This window comes from Schistocerca gregaria, chromosome X (assembly GCF_023897955.1).
Source record: "Schistocerca gregaria isolate iqSchGreg1 chromosome X, iqSchGreg1.2, whole genome shotgun sequence".
NCBI classification, from domain to species: Eukaryota; Metazoa; Arthropoda; class Insecta; order Orthoptera; family Acrididae; genus Schistocerca; species Schistocerca gregaria.
In genome coordinates this window covers 510,997,601-511,015,953 of record NC_064931.1, presented here as the reverse complement: position 1 = coordinate 511,015,953, position 18,353 = coordinate 510,997,601, and the positions used below count along the sequence as shown (strand labels likewise).

The 18,353-nt window shown below is 41.8% G+C and overlaps 1 pseudogene; it reads left to right on the top strand.

The window, feature by feature from the left end:
* The first annotated feature begins 505 nt into the window (after positions 1-505).
* Positions 506-623, top strand: LOC126299748 (5S ribosomal RNA; annotated as a pseudogene).
* Positions 624-18,353: the final 17,730 nt, after the last annotated feature.

Sequence of the window (18,353 nt, the reverse complement as noted above, 5' to 3'; positions counted from 1 at the left end):
ATGCAGCTCTCCATGCTACTATATCCTGTGCAAGCCTCTTCATCTCCGAATAACTACTGCAACTTACATCCTTCTGCATCTGCTTACTGTATTCATCTCTTCGTCTCCCTCTACAATTTTTACCCTCCACACTTTGCTGCAATACTGCACTCGTGACCGCCGTCCTTGTGACTGAGCCGTTATACACGCTTCAGTCCGGAACTACGCTGCTGCTACAGTCGCAGGTTCGAATCCTGCCTCGGGCATGGATGTGTGTGATGTCCTTAGGTTAGGTAGGTTTAAGTAGTTCTAAGTTCTGGGGGACTGATGACCTCAGATGTTAAGTCCCATAGCGCTCAGAGCCATTTGAACCACTTTTTACACTGGTGGCACTTTGATGTCTCAGAATGTGTCCTATCAATCGATCCCCTAGACAGGTTGTGCTACAAGTTTCTGTTCTCCCCCATTTCTGTCCAGTGGCTGCTACCCACTTAATCTTCGGCATTTTTCTGCAGCACCACATCCGGCCAACGGCCGTACCATGTTGAATACACCTGTTCTCGTAAGAGCACCGAAGTTGAGCAACATCAGGTTAGTTAGTACTTGGATGGGTGACCGCTTGGGAACACCGGGTTCTGTTGGCTCCCTGCATCCTGAAAAGGGGCAGCAGCCATTACAGTACTTCTAGCGGCAACAGTCTGGACGACTGTTTGATCTGGCGTTGTAACATCATCCAAAACGGCCTTGCTGTGCTGGTACCGCGAACAGCTGAAAGCGAGGGGAAACAACAACTGCAATTTTTCCTGAAGCATGCACCTCTACTGTACAGTTAAATTACGATGGGATTTAAAATGCACGGTGTATCAAAAAGAACCACCCGATTTTAAACAATCACAACTATTATGTTATTTGAGATATTTGCGTGAACAACGTACTGTTGGAAAGAGCAAACTCTCGAGTTTTTCATGGTTCCCGCTATGTGGCAGCAGTGTTCGCCGACTTCAGTTCTAGTAAAAGTGATGTCGCGACAACAGAAAGCGTTGTGCAAAGTGCGGTCCATTAATAACCGTTCAGTGTGACTTTCGTACTAGGTATAGTGTGGATCCGCCTACAGCACAGAGCATGGACAACTGCATGAACAATTCGGAGAAACAGGTTGTTTGTGTTGAGGCAAATTGCCGGGCCGTCCTCTAGTGCCTGACACAGACGTCGAATGCATCCGCCATAGTTCAACAAGGAGTCCGCAGAAATCCGTTCGCCGTGCAACTCGACAGTTCAACATGCCCCCTATGCCAGTCTGTCATGTATTGAGTCGACGTTTACACATGAAACCATACAAAATTCAGCTACTGCAACTTCTTCGTTAAACTGACAAACAAAAACGTGTGGAGTTCTTTAATATCTTTCTTGGCAAGATGGAGGATGACAGTTTTCTTCCGCACTTAGTGTTTAGTGAAGAGGGTCATTTCAATGGAAAGGCCAACACTCATAACGTGAGAATATGGGGTACGGAACAACCACATAAAATTGTACAACATGAGAGGGACTCTCCAAAGCTTCATGTTTTTTTGTGTAGTTTCACAGGAAAAGATGTATAGGCCATTATTCTTTGCCAAGAAGACTACTACAGGAAGCACATATCTCGATATGCTTGAGAACTTTCTTTTCCCACAGTTGGAGACTGATTCGAACGACTTCATTTGACAATAGGATGGGGCACCACCACACTGGCATCTGTAATGGCCGGAATTTTTAAATGAAAGGATTACTGAACGATGTATTGGTCGCACTGGACCGAATGTTTCAGCTTTACATTACTGGTCTCCGAGGTCACAGGACCTGACTGTATGTAATTACACTACTGGCCATTAATTGCTACATCACGAAGATGACGTGCTACAGACGCGAAATTTAGCCGACAGGAAGAAGATGCTGTGATATGCAAATGATTAGCTTTTCAGAGCATTCACACAATGTAGGCGCCGGTGGCGACACCTACAACGTGCTGGTATGAGGAAAGTTTCCAGCCGATTTCTCATACACAAACAGCAGTTGACCGGCGTTGCCTGATGTAATGTTGTTGTGATGCCTCGTGTCAGGAGGAGACGTGCATACCATCACGTTTCCGACTTTGATAAAGGTCGGATTGTAGCCTATCGCGATTGCGGTTTATCGTATCGCGACATTTCTGCTCGCGTTGGTCGAGATCCAATGACTGTTAGCAGAATATGGAATCGGTGGGTTCAGGAGGGTAACACGGAACGCCGAGCTGGATCCCTACGGCCTCGGCCGCGGTGGTCTCGCGGTTCTAGGCGCGCAGTCCGGAACCGCGCGACTGTGCCGGGTACGCAGGTTCGAATCCTGCCTCGGGCATGGATGTGTGTGATGTCCTTAGGTTAGTTAGGTTTAAGTAGTTCTAAATTCTAAGGGACTGATGACCTCAGATGTTAAGTCCCGTTGTGCTTATAGCTATTTGAACCATTTTTGAACCAAACATGGAGGTCAGCGGTCCCATTGGATTAGGGAAGGATGGGGAAGGAAGTCGGCCGTGCCCTTTCAAAGGCACCATCCCGTCATTTGCCTGAAGCGATTTAGGGAAATCACAGAAAAACTAAATCAGGATGGCCTGACGGGGGTTTGAATCGTCGTCCTCCCGAATGCGAGTTTAGTGTGCCTACCACTGCGCCACCTCGCTCGGTCGTGTGTAGTGCCAACAGTGAAGTATGGAGGAGGTAGTGTTGTGGCATAGGGACGTTTTTCGTGATCAGGTTGTGGTCCCCTAATTGTGCTTAAGAGAACGCTAAATGCGGAAGGATACGAACACATTTTACAGAATATATGTACTGCGTACGGTAGAGGAACAGTTCGTAGACGATTGTTGTCGGGATAACAATACACCCTGTCACAGAGCAGCATTTGTGAGGCAATGGTTTGCGGACAATAATATTCCTGAAATAGACTGGTCTGTCGAGAATCCCGACCTGAACCCAACGGAACATCTTTTGGGTGACTTATAACGACGTCTTTGCTCCAGACCGCATCATCACTACTTAGAACTAACCTAAGGACATCACACATACCCATGCCCGAGGCAGGATTCGAACCTGCTACCGTAGCTGCAGCGCGGTTCCGGGCTGAAGCGCCTAGAACCGCTCGGCCACAATGGCCGGCTCCCTGTTTTGTCCCCTCCTCCAAATCAACCAACCAACCACTCCACACCATGGCGGATGACGTACTCCTGGCATTCGCTAGACACAAATCCTTCCATTGCCACAGAGTATAGCGTGATTCATCACTCCAAATCACCCTTTTCCCGTCATCCACTGTCGAGTGCCGTCGCTCTTTACAGCACATCTAGCGTCACTCGGGTCTGACTGCAGAAATGTGTGGCTTATGATGAGCTGCTCGATCACTGTACCCCATTTCTTTTAACTCGCTCGCAGTCATCGTTCTACCTTAACTTTAGGTGAAGAGGTCACTTCAAGCCAATTTTATTAAAGGCTTTCGAAATTCTATAAGCGGAGCACGAAAAATAATGTTTATCCTCGTACAATACGCGCTGTGTATTAATTGAATGAATGTTCTAGAAAACCTAACAGACAAGTTTTTAAGACATGCAAAATAATGACGTACTCATGATGGACTTACGTACTGAAACATTTTTGCAGAACAGGGCTAAGGAAGAATTTGCGTATGGCGAAAAAAAGCGGACAGTAGTCATATAATAATGTTCTAATAAAAAACTTAATAATGAAATGAGTCTGTCTTTTCAGTAGTTATAATTTGGGTACCGGTATCAATTATTTTGTAACACTTTCATTACGATGTCAACTAGCCGAAAACGCACATCTGTGGGAATTATAAGTACAAAATTAGTGTTGATTATTTTAAAAGGAAAATGCAGTATACTTGCGATCTTGCTGATTTATTTCGTATATGACATCACAATGAGGAAAATACCAGATGTTAATTACACTTTTGTACCATACAAGAGAAATGTGAAAAGTTTTAAGATCTTCTGTAAGTTTTAACAAAATAGCCACATTACTTTTTTTTTGCAATGTGTACATTTTTGTTAAATGATTATAAAATTATGTGCATTTTTAGTTTGAACGAAAAATGCACATAATTTTATAATCATTTAACAAAAATGATCACATCGCAGAATAAATAAAAACGAAAACCCACTAATGTGGCACAGTGGTGACGAAACATGTTTGGGTACTGAGAAAAACGGTGTTTTGCATAACTGGCGGACCTCACATCCAAAAAAAAAAAAAAAGAAAGCTACATTACATTCTTGTGTAATTCTGTAAACATTCTACCATAACTTTGTAAATTACGATTCAGAAAGCACAACTCTCAGATACGCTAGTTTCTAGAGAGTTGACATCGAAATGAAGGTCCTTACGTAACGATTGAAGACTGGAAATAGGAAACGTTTAAACTGCCAGAATTGGATATGTTTTGCCCTATAAACCTCCGGATGTACCTTGAATAATTACTGGAAAGAGGTTTTAAGTGCCAGAGAAACATTCTTATTCCTCAAAATACCTACACTAAAATTAGCGTATCATAAGTTCCATTGTTCGTGACATGACGACGCTGAATGTGCCGACCGTCTCTGACAACAGTGGTAAGCATGTTATAAACCTGCTTCCGCTCATTTTCCTACAAGTAACAAGGTATAATACATTTTACTTCAGTGAAGTTATTTTCGACATGAACCCTCAGTGCCCAGCGCTTTATGATGGGAAGGAAAGGAAAGATTAGAAACATAAAGAAGAATAGTGAGCTACGAAATAAAGAAAGACGTGTGTAACAAATGGACAGTTGTTGCTCGGAAAGTGGTGTAAGCTGAAATCGTTAGAATTTAGTTGCGTATCGTGCAGCATAATAAAACAAAATATTGCGCAATTTTGGGATTCAAACTGGCCCTCCTGTCCTAGGAAGTATTCATCGGTTTCCGCTGACCAACGAACTAAATGCTGAAAAAAAGGACCTATTTATTAGTTACGATCGATTTTTTTGGTGGGAAATACAGGGAATTTTATTTCTCGTTGTGACGTTGACATCAATGCTTCATTCTTTGTTAGTGGCCAGAAATAAGTAAGGAGATACGAAGCACATTCCTTGGAAGTAAAGCATGGTACTTACCTCTTTACCTATATTTTCGTCATGGTTTTTTTCCTGTTTTCGTACATTTCGACATTCCGCACTTCCCACATTTCCCATTTCCAGTCTACAATCGAAGAAGTCCTGATGCTGGTGTGACTTTTTCTTCTTGTACGTTGGCATACTAAAACGCCACTAAAACGACATCGGGCTCATTTTATTGCCTAGATTTCCATTTATTTCACTATCTCGATTCTGTCAAGAATAGCCACTGAAATATGTTGTAATAGTTCAAACTCTGCAAATATTTTCAAAATAAGCAGGGAAAGACTGACTACAGAGGGGAATTTTTTTTGCGCTAGTTGGGTACATAATCGGCTAGCTTCCGTGCCGTTAGTACGTTCTGCATGCGCTATTTAATTGATTCTTGCACGTGAAGGATAGGCCGCAGTGGTAGCTTTCGACCGAAACCGGTGGGAACGCTTTGAGTCACGAGCGGAGCGAGGCCTGCGAGGGGAGCCCTGGTCTTTGTTACGAGTAGAGGCCACCAGCTGGGCCGGTAGGGGCACGGAGGGGAGGGGTAGGCAGCCGCAACTGCAGCGGAAGTGGGGGTGAATCCAGTTACTGGCTGGTCGGGACATGTTTTTGACACGGCACGCAGGCTGCAACCAGCCGGATGTTCGGCCCGCTGACTGGAACATTCTGCCGCTTCGGAGAAATGAGCGCGTCCTGCCTTCTGTTACGCACATCCCCCCTGACGCACTTCTCCATTTTTCTGAAACAATAGCCTTTCTTCTAGCACCGGTAGAATTAAGAGCAGCGTTCATTGTATCCAATGTATTATTCGTATCATTTTCTTTAGATATTCCTCGGTCTTCGTCAAGCAGCTATTAAGCCACAAATGATGGGCACAAAGTGTTCCACGGACAGGACAGAATAATTAACAAAAATGAGACACGATCTAATGTAGAACATAAAATACATGCAATTAAACACTCTACCCACAAAAATAATATAAATTAACATGACGTTACAAAATTGAGGTTTACTTGGCCAGTTGCTGACATATTGCCTGCTGGCTTCTATCTCGGGTCTTCGGCCGACGTTTGCTTATCGATTTTCCCAGTGTTTCGCCAGCACGAATGGTTTGTATTGTCAAAGGATCGCGCTCTATTGCTGGAGGCGGCCAGAGATTATATGTACAGGGTGGTTTTAATTAAAGTGCAGGTACTTGCGGAGGTCCAGTGTGGTCTGTAATTATCGTATGGCAGCGAAACTTGGTAGATATGCTAATGACTCCATGCGAAACCTGTTCACGCTCGAAAAAAAATTAGTTCCAATTTTGGTCAAGTCTGGGTGGAAATCTGGGGCTATGCAGCACATCGTCGACAGTCTCCGTTGCTCACATTGAACAAATTGCGTAACGGCGGTTAACCATAAAACCAGCTTATGCCTTTCTCTCTGGTCCACCTTTTCTGCCCACATCCCATTTTAATCAATTACGTGTGGAAACATTTCTATACGTCTTTCTTGTATTCACAGCACCAGAATTGTTCCTGGTGGCCAAAATCGGAACTTTTTTTTTCTAACGTGAATAGGTTCCGGATTGAGGCATTAGAATATCCACGAAGTTTCGCTGGCCTACAATAATTACAACCCACAATGGACCTCTGTGAGTAGCTGCATTTCAATTATTAACACCCAGTGTCTGTCCTGCCCAAGGTCTGAGAGCTTTTTGCTGGTCATAAGGCTCGTATCTGCAGCAAAATTACTTAAGATATTTTATATCCAGCTAAGCAATTACTAACCATACTGTATATCGACAGTAGGTAATGAAAACCTTGTAACACTGTTTTGTTAAATTTTGCAGAAGAAGTAAAAAAAAAGGTTTCTTAAAAAATAATATGAAGTGTTACAGAAAGTTGCTTTATGTGCAACTGTATTGACAGATTAGGAAAATCCATGCACTTTGAAATTTCTTTTGGATAATAGAGTTAATGGTTACTGGAATTACGAAGTTTCCACGGAATACTGGAGTTATAAGGTTTTCTTCATCGCCTACCATCGACATTTACTTCAATGCACGCGTTTAGTTTTATCCGTTTAAAACATCGTTTGAGGTCTAGGGTCAAAAATATTAACAGTTTTGGTTTGACTCTAGATGTAAAAACCCATTGTTTCTCAAACTGCTAATGTGTAATTTTTGCTTAATAAACTTTCGTCTAATTTCTGCTTACATCCCTTAGTGTCGTCTGGATGCACATTGGTTATGTATTAGCACAGATCTTTTGGCCGATTTGCACTTCGCTTTGAGCACTATACATTTTCTAAAGTGGAACACTACTAATTGCCGCAACACTATCGCACAGAAAGATTTATCTGGGTTCTTCCGATTAAACGTATGTTTGTATCTTTTGTGTGTATTGTTCCCAGCTAAAATCAATTAGACTCGGTTTTCACTTAATCTAGGGACGTTACTTTCATCTATGCGTCCTCATATGTGTGTTACGTCGTTCCATTTATGTTGATATGTAGCTGTTTAATTATTCGAATACGATGAAGGAGCAATGTTGAAGTTAACGATTCATGAAGTATAAATGCCGCATGTTTGTGGGATGTTGCTACACAGGAGAGACCTGATGGAAGTCAGTTGAGTGCGAGCGTGCGAATAAGTTCCCAGGTATGTGAATGGCTTGAAGACTTCTTTAAGAACAGAACCTAATACATTGTCCTCGATGGCGAGTGTTTGTCAGAGACAAGGTTATAGTCAGGAGTGACCCATGGAAGTGTGACAAGACTGCTCTAGTTCTCTATACACGTGAAGGATCTAACGGACAGGGTGGGCAGCGATCTGCAGAATTTTAGGAAGTTGCAGCTCACCTGCAAAGGAGACTTCGTGCAGCACACCATTGCGACCCATTCTCAAGTACCGATGGAGTCTCAGTGCTTGGGATCCCCATCAGGTCGAATGAAGGAAAGACATCGAAGAATGATGCTAGATTTGTTAAAATGGTTCAAATTGCTCTAAGCACTATGGGACTTAACATCTGAGGTCATCAGTCCCCTAGAACTTAGAACTACTTAAACCTAACGAACCTAAGGACTTCACACACATTCATGTCCGAGGCAGGATTCGAACCAGCGACCGTAGCGGTCGCGCGGTTCCAGACTGAAGCGTCTAGAACCGCTCGGCCAATCCGGCCGGCCTAGATTTGTTACTGGTAGATTCGACCAATAAGCGACCTTTACAGAGCTGCTTCGTGGGCTCAAATGGGAAGCCTTGGTGCGAAGACGTCGTGCTTTTCGCGAAACACTATTGATCAAGCTTAGAGAATCGGCTTTTGCAACTGAATAATGTAGAACGATTCTACTGCTGTCAACGTACAGTATGCTTAAGGATCGGGAAGATAAGAGGAGAGAAATTAGGGCTCATACGGAAGCCTGTAGACAGTAGATTCTCCCTCGCTCCATTTGCGCGTGGAATAAGGAAGGGAATGCCTGTTAGTAGTATAAGGTACCTGTCGCCATGCGCCATACACGGGCTTGCGCAATACGTACGTAGATAGAAATCTAGATGAGGCGCGGTAATCTTCACGTATCTTCTGTCGCACCTTGGGCGCGTAATTAAATGTTAACACATTCTTAGACTATAAATTCCGCCTAAGTGATTAAATAAAAGACTGTTAGGATGGGAGGCTAGTTTCATTTGTATTATTTTTGAACTAACTTCTATGGCAACTTCGTGTGGAACTTTCCTCGCATGTGTCACGATTGAACTGTGTTGTTTTATACCGTAGTGTGTGTCCTTTTTTACATTTAGAAACTCAGCTGTGAAAAATGTGGAGTATAATTGTGAAACGCACAGTAAATGGCATGAAAAGGACATCTTGGCCTTCACAGAGCAAGAGAACAGTTAAACTGGGATACATATGTGAAAAAGATGACACGAAATCGCCAGAGAAGATGTTTAGAAAATAAGAGAAGCGAAACGCGGTCTTATCGGTGGCAGGAACCCGACTTTGGAATGATATCGTATCAGAGAAGTAAATCACATATTTAGCTACAATAGGTAACACCATTACAGCTGAGTAACCTACTTTCCCACTAGACGATCTTCATTTCCGAACGTCCTTAGCGGGGCGCCGTCTATATGAATTTCTCTTACAACTCGCTATGTCATAATCCCCACCTTTGAACATCCACAAATACTCTCGCATTTCCCACACCACCCCCATGACTACCATCATCATTAATAATACTATTACTGCTACTATTACTACCACTATTGCTTGGTCAATGCTGCTTTCCAAGTGGCGTTAGATGTACGCAAATTTTAATTTAAATCACTTTCTGTTATTGCAGTTATTATATGTATTTATAGAAGCAAGTAAAGTCTACTCAATCAGAACGTTGGTTTGAACGCAGCAGTGCTTTACTAGGCCCTAGTTGCAGCGCCCTTCCTCTCTTGCGACCTTTGAACATGTGATTTCCAGTTCAGGTTCCTATCAATATATGATCTTGCTGCGGTCTTCAGCCCGAAGACTGGTTTGATGCAGCTCTCCAGTACACACATTAGTGCTTCCTATGCAAACCTACCTCCCCTCCCCCCCCCCCCCCCATTTCTGCACAACTTCTGCAGCTTATATCCATTTGAACCTGCCTTGGTTTTCCTCTACAATTTTTACCTTCCATACTTTCTTCCGTCATTAAGCTGACGATATCTTGTGCCCTCGGGATCCCTTCTTTAAGTCAAGTTCTGAAACAAATTTCTTTTTCCCCACCAGTTCGATTCAGCACCTCCTCATTAATTATCAGGTCTACCATTTAATCCTCAACGTTCTCGTGAAGCACCACATTTCGAAAACTTCTATTCCCTTCGTGTCTGAACTGCTTACCGTCCAAGTTTCAGTTCTGTACACGGTTACACTCCAGGCTTCCTTGAGAAAAGGCTTACTAACACAGATTCTTTGTTAAGAAATTTCTCTTTTCGGAAACGCTTTCCTTGCTATTGCCGGTCTGTATTTTACAGCCTCTCTGCTTCTGCCATCGACAGTATTTTGTTGAATAATGATAACAAACACTGAAGACTCAATAACTATTCAAATTATCATAAAAATTATGACGTTCAAAACGTCAAAAATGGTGAGGTGTTTCTAAAAGCCGCATAGCTTTATGCAGGTGCTTTATTCGCAACTACCGGTTTCACGAGAATGTTGTTTGTATCAGCGGGCCTGCACGGCTAAAAGGACGTTTCATCATTTGTTAAATATTAACAAATCATTAACAACAGTAATTATGGATACCCAATTTAATAAAGAATACCTAAAGTAAAATAACCAAACTATCTATGGATCTGAATTTCTGCCATTTTATGAACATCATAAGTGATTTGTATTCTTGGCAGATAAACCTGAAGATGCCTCTACACTGGCGTGAAACCGTTAGTTGCGAATAAAGCACTTTACTATAGCTATGCGGCTTTTGAAAACACCTTATCACTTTACATTATTAAATTTTTACGATAATTTGAAAAGTTATTGAGTGCTGAGTATTTTTTGTTGTTATTCACAATGTCTCTGAGCTGTGGTTACCCTTTGCAGAAATCAGTTTTTTGCTACCCAAATAGCAAAACTCATGAGCTATTATTAGTGTCTCGTTTCCTAACTTTAAACCCTCAGCATCGCCTGATTTAATTCCACGATGTTCCATTACCTTGTTTTCTTTTGTTCATCTTGCGTTTTCAGAACACTCTCCAATCCTTTCGATCTTATGAGTCCTTTACAGCTTCAGACAGAATTACGATGGCGTCGACGAACTTTAAAGTTTTCAATTCTCCTCACTGAACTTTAATTCCCTTTCCAAATACCTACACTCATATTCTGTGTCACTCTTTTTTACATGGGTTATTTCTGACAGCGATCGGCCTTTGTGCAGTACAGAATTGCGTTGTTGTGTTTTATCTAAGATGGGTGACAGTCCATTTGAATAGTACAGCTAACAATTTTCAGGAGAATGTAATTTATATTTGCAAGCTTTGTGTGTTATATGGACCACCACCAGTCACAATTGTTTCTTATCTTCCTTAAACTATTTTAGTATTCCTGAAAGATGTTCCCGGTATGACATCATCGTTAGACAAATTTTATAATACAGAACATTTAACTTAAATAGACATACATTTTGCTGCAGCATTTTTTAGTTTCGGCGAGTGCTGTGGACTGCCTGCGGATAAAGAATAAAATTACACTTTTACGTTGATAATTTTCAGGCTTTGTCGGTCTATGTGCCACTGAATAAAAACAGAAAAAAATGGTTCAAATGGCTCTAAGCAATATGGGACTAAACATCGGAGGTCATCAGTCCCCTAGACTTAGAAATAATTAAAGCTAACTAACCTAAGGACAGCACACACATCCATGTCCGAGGCAGGATTCGAACCTGTGACCGTAGCATCAGCGCGGTTCCAGACTAAATCGACTAGAACCGCAAGAGTCATTTTGATCATTTGGATTATGGGAAGTGCAGCCCTCATAAAAGAATGCAATGACGACCACAGATGAGCTACACGTGGTGTTATCAAGAGACGTCAAAAGGGCATTGATATTGGCGGGAGGTTTTGAAAATTAACTGTGAACGTCCTCATTTGGCTTTGCTTTGTTTGGGTTACATACTAACAGCTGTATCTCTGTACTCAATAAAAATTGGACACCTGTTAGTTATATGGAATTTTTATTGCATTTCGTCTATACTACTACCTCCTAAAATATTTACTATTCTTCCGGAAACACGCTTTGTGTGTGTGTGTGTGTGTGTGTGTGTGTGTGTGTGTGTGTGTGTGTGTGTGTGTGTGTGTTTGTGTGTGTGTGAATTAGTATTTGTTTTCGTAGCCTCCAGTTAGGCGTAGTATATGTATACATATAAATTAAAAAGCTTCCTTTAATCAAGTTTATGTGTGTCTGACCAGCCATTCGTTTCTGAAATACGTATCTGGTTGTTTTAGATGTGGTAGTTTTCCTACATTAGGGCAAGGTATTTGCTGTGGTTATTCGCAACGTGTTTTAAAATTATCAACATAATATTACAAGCAACTGAGGATGGCAGGATAACAAAAGCTAAAGAAGTAGTAATATACGTATGAGAGAGGAAATTTTACGGGCCTTGCTCTGTAAGCGAGTTCACAAAGCACTTCTTTTCTCCAGAAACGTCTGGTATCCACGCGACTAGTACTGGGAAACTGCTTCGAAATGCCTCAACGGACTCGCCACTCGTGTTGCAAATTCTTGCGTAATGAAATCGCGCACTCATCATTCCTGTGACAGGACGATATGTGGCAGCTCTTGATGTCTGTTGTGCTTTCTACAACAAGTGTTCATTTCTAGCCGATATATCTGGTGAACGGGTTTTAGGGCGCCTCGCTTGCTGTCGTGTCGCGTAAAATTACCCGTTGGCGTAAGGGGGACCGTTAACGGCTGATAGCTGGCCTACTGCCGCACCCGGCACCTCTTTATTTTCAATCCGCTTTAAAAGCTTCTTTAACGAGAGCCTGACACTACCTAAGCAAAGAGAGAAGCCTGCACACTTTTGCTACAAAACATAACGTATCCGGTGAGTAATCTCCTTTTTACGATTTCTGGCGAACGTTTCGCTGGAACGCTACCTTGCTCACTTCACAGAATTTACAGCTATTCTACGAATGTAGCTCGGTGACTCAGTAGTAAAGTGCCAGACTATTCGATGGGGGCTGAGAAATCCGTATGGGCATTGCATGACAATATTCCTCAAACAAACAAGAAAGCAAGCTACTCCGAGAAGGTGCAAGAATCATCACAGAAAAAATCCTCCGTGTGTTCCGACGCACAGATTAACGCCTGCCGATTAATAACGATTCGCTGCAGAATGCGAAATATTTACAGCTATGCCTTTATTTACTATATAGGAAGAAGCTACATAGGAGAGAATACACTGAGCCAGGTCTCAGCAATTGTCTATAAACAGTGAGTGTCACGAGTTCCTAAGCATCCTATGGCAATCAAATATCTTCACACAAATTGGGCTCAAGTTTGCAAATACGTCCAGGCGAAGATATTACTCACAAATAGTAGCGGCATTTGGCTAGATGTCATTACTGAATTCAAACTAACTTTTTCTAAGAAGTATACCACCCCTCCCCCCCCCCCCCCCCCCCCCCTCTCTCCAAGCTTTATGCGACGTGTGTAGAGAGTTGAAGTGCAGATGAAAAACACGTATTCGTGCAAGAAAAATATTACAATTTCGAACTAGGTTAGAAATGTCAATACGAAGAAAAGGTATCACATGAACAACCGTAAATTTGGTTTGCGGCCAGAATGGGAATTTTTCCCTAACGCTAATTAAACACAGTGACTTTTCCCGGGATTGTCTTACATTTCACATTTTTTCTCGCCAAATTCAAGGGCACTGAATCACAGAAACGTATCATCTTGTTATCACTACACCATTGTAATCTCAAATTTCATCTAGGAGCGAAATATGGACAGTCAGTACACAAATTATCTGTACCTGATTCTCGAGACAGGTGATGAACTGAAAATGACGATGAAGAGTTCCTATTCAATCCAGTATTTTTTTTTTTTTAATTGATGGTGAAGGTAATGACAAGTGTTGCATTTTACGTCTAATTTTATTTTGTACAGAGTTACATCTACAAATATTTGGAAAAAATCGCTTTCATCTGCAACCAACTTTAACAAGTCATCCACATCACTAATGGCTTGGTTCGAATGACTCTGAGCACTATGCGACTTAACTTCTGAGGTCATCAGTCGCCTAGAACTTAGAACTAATTAAACCTAACTAACCTAAGGACAATACACAAATCCATGCCCGAGGCTGGACTTGAACCTGCGGTCGTAGCGGTCGCTCGGCTCCAGACTGTAGCGCCTAGAACCGCTCGGCCTCTCCGGCCGGCGCATCACTAATATAAACACCACATGTTCACTTCTTGTAACACATGTGTAATTCCTATTTTATGAAATAATACTTAATAATTGCATGTGGTTCAATAGCTGGGTGCAATTCTTTTGATTAGACGCCATTTCGGCGACTTGCGTGTGCCTAATCTACTCCAGTTATCCAAGCGAGAAAAGTCCCGGGACAGACTGTTTAACGTGGAATGCGAACGACATGTCGTTCGTGGTCACTCCGTATTTCCTTGACTGGTGGCGGCTAGATTAAACGGAGACTGATAATTTTTGTGGCCCGATCGGGATTCAATCCCGCGACCTCTCGGTTTCCAGGCACGAGCTTTACTCCTAGAGCACCAGGCCCAAATAGTTTACGGGAAAAACATTTATTCTGTGATAATTGCTACAGACTGCTGTTTAATTTCCTTAGCTTACATTCAAAAGCTGTTCAAATAATATATCAATATTGGAAATAGAAAATGTTCTGCTAGATATACATGGCTCTGAGCACAATGGGACTTAAAATCTGTGGTCATCAGTCCTCTAGAACTTAGAACTACTTAAATCTAACTAACCTAAGGACATCACACACACCCATGCCCGAGGCAGGATTCGAACCTGCGACCGTAGCATCGCGCGGTTCCGGACTGAGCGCCTAGAACCGCGAGAACACCGCGGCCAGCCATATAAAAAATTATATCTTGTGGTTACAAGGAAATGGATAAAAATGTCGCTGGTTCGACTCCCTGGACAGTCCTAGGATAAATACCTGTCACCTTTCACATATTTCGCCTCTGACAGTGTTTGTTAAGGTGAGAAATGTTGAGCTGCAACATGGTTCGAGACCCATGTTGAACTGTAGGTCCGCCTACAACTGACTAAGTACAGTATGTCACTTCAGAGGTCGGAGAAAGGCAAGGTAATACCATCTCCAATGAGGCCATGCGTACTAAAGCACCGTGGTGTTCAAACCAAGCTTCGTGTTGACGATAGTTTTCTTATTTACGGATTCTTCCGTATTGCTTGGTAGAAAAATTCCATACTTAAGGTAGAATACAAGTACATTGTTGTTCTTTGTGTATGCCCCTTCTGCAGAAAGTCATATCTGCAACCAGCTGGCGTACTATCCCATAATTAGGAAAACTATCCCACGAATTAGTCATAACCCTCAATTTCCGCAATTATAAAATTTCATTTTATCTAAAGGGCTCTACAAATCATGTCCTATTCAACAGCAAGGACAAAACAGATTTGTTAAGTTAGAAAAAAATGTGTGACAAATCTAATGGGACTTAATTGCTAAGGTCATTAGTCCCTAAGCGCACACACTACTTAACCTAAATTATCCTAAGGACAAACACACACACCCATGCCCGAGGGATGACTCGAACCTCCGCCGGGATCAGCCGCAAGTCCATGACTGCAGCGCCCAGACCGCTCGGCTAATCCCGCGGCGCTTGGAACAACACTGACGTGCTACCAATGCAAACAAAACTCCATATGTTGCATTTCGCATTTTTACAGAAAGATCAATGGCACAAGCTGGCCGAAAGGGAAACATAAAAAAAATTAATGCTATCGGAATATCGCGATCCAAACAGCATTTCTGGATCAACTGGGGGAGGAAGATGGGAATTTCAGCAAGATGGAGCTGTAGCACGCACCACAAGTACAGCCTTTACTTGTGGGGCCCGGCGGGTCAAATGTGTCTCATAATCCACACACACTGTATGGGCTACAGCAAAACACTGACAACACTTTTTAGAAAGTACAGCATTATTTTTGTATTGCCTCTGGAAATGACGGCGATATCCACAAACCACCACAATGAAAAATCTGCTACATAAAATTAAAACACAATTGAGTTTCTTATTCTTTATCTTCCATACGCCACAAACTTCAACAATATAACTTGTAACTTTTTAATATTGTATATTTTAACAATGTACTGTGTTTAATATTTTCCATTACATAAAAATGTAACTTACATTGTAAAACATGTTTGTTGCACAAGATAAGTTACTATTTCTCAGATATTTCTAAGCCAAGGTCATGATATCGCAATCTATGGCATCAGAACCATATAACCTGTAATACTGTAAGATTGTGTATTTTGATTATTGTATGGAATACTATCCATTGCCTTAAGTTTATTTTACAATGTTAAAAATCATGTTTGTTGTCCAACATAAATGAAGAGTGCTCAGTTTAACAGTTTCTCAACCAGTGTCAAGACCAGACAAAATTTAGTATTGTAACCATTTAACCTGCGATATTGTGTTGTTTAATTAGTTGTTGTGTCTAACACTGTCCGTTGTGTAAATTGTAATATCCACGTTAAGAAACAAGTTTGATGCACAACACTCTACGCAAGTGGATTGTACCCTTGGTTATAATGTTTGGTTACCTAGGAACTAGTGCCCTTTTGAGACGCTAGTCAGTTGGTTTCTGAAGCTGGCCCAACAAGCCAAAAACTAGACTGAAATAAACAAAAATCAATATAACACAAACAGTGTGCTTGTTATTCAACCTTAAAAAAGAGAGTTTTCTTTTTATGCGCATCATTGCATTAGAGACAACTGACGCAAAGGTATGAAACATTGAGTGGCGTGCGAAGTTCTGTAGATTCCCAATAGAAATCTGGCAATGAGCAACTTTTACCATGTCTACATGCGACACTGATCACAGAAGACGAAAATCTCATTTCAGAAATTAGTTTTTGCTGCCTTGTTTGTACTTTAGGGGTGAGCGGGTTTTGCTAGCCCGATCAAAAACTTGTTTTCCGAACTACAACTGTTTTACAAGAATGGTGTGTCTTTAAATGTGTTTGGACGAGGGCCTCTCCGTCGCACATGTAGGATGACTTCTCCTTGCCTCTGTGACCTTCAGAAGTTACGGAACGTATTTCCGCAAGATGTGAATCATGAAATTCAGCAATCACTCGTTCTACCGAACCTCTGTTATTGCGATACAACCCTGCACGGAACGGATAGTGATAATACTAGAACAGGATTAACCACAAATAGTCGTGTACATTGGATCTGCAGCATCCGTCTATTTGACCGCGGCAGTTAGTTCGGTTGCTGCCAGACCATTTAGATCACTTCCGTAAACTATGCCTCCTTCATCGGTTCCTCAGAGCGCAAGCGCCCCAGTATCCCTCATCACAGGTCAAGAACCTGTCATCTAATCATAATCGCAACACAAGACCTGTCTAGAATCCTAGATGTGCTCATTCACAAAACAAAAATATATTCAAGTTTTGTTTCCGTCGGCCTCAAACACTGCACTCTCCGCACAGTTCAGTGCCTTTTGACATCAAAGAAGAAGTTGAAGCGCTTCCTTTTTGTCATTTTCTTAATTCTTCTCCAAAAATTAACGCACTGTAAAACTTTCCCCCAGTGCAGTAGTAAACAAAATGCTCCCATTTTTTCCCAGTAATGGTACTTCCACTTTCATTTCTCACTCAGTCACGTCACTCTATTTCCCGCTCTTCAGTACTTGTGTTTCTATCACGTTCTTCTCTCCGACCCCTTATCTCGCATCCCTTGCTGTCAGCGCCCTCAGTTTCAATGTGCCCGATGTCTGGTTGGATGGTACATTGCGGTACGATTTTGAAGAGGTGTTGAGGAGAGGAACTGGATTGCCGAATATACAGTACAGTGGGAGAATTACAAGAAAGCCCATCATGCTAGTTAATGTCCCTCCTTGTAGCTAAATACATTTACCTTTTTTTATTTTGGTTCTGGATAATAAGTTATTAGGGGTGATCATTGGACACCAATGGTTCCCAACCTGGGTGTAATTACCCCTGAGGGGTAAAAAGAATAGCTTTTAATTGTGTTTCGGTCATTAAACTAAATTACTTTAAAAGATAATTACTGTTATCACTATTTCGTAAGAGTGCTGTATAGATCACATAAGTTAGCAATAATTACATTTTACTCAAATATTAACATTAACTCAACAAAATATTGTGGAGGATGTAGCTCTTGAAACGAATGTATGAACATCATCTCGCTCACATAGTCCACCAACTACACATGGTCTTTGCACTTTGTACCACGCATATGTGAAAGAAACATTGAGACGTTCATCGCTATGCTTATATACAGAGTGCTTCACAATTCATGTTACACACTTCTAAAGTCTGTAGAGGGGACTTGGTAGATCACGTTTTACACAGGTACCAATGTCCAGAAACGTCATCCAACGACGCTACAGAGCGTCAAAGTTACAGGCGCCGGTGCCTCTAACTGTGTGTATATACAGGATAATTCCGTGATGATACCATGAATTTTTTAAGATGATGGGGAA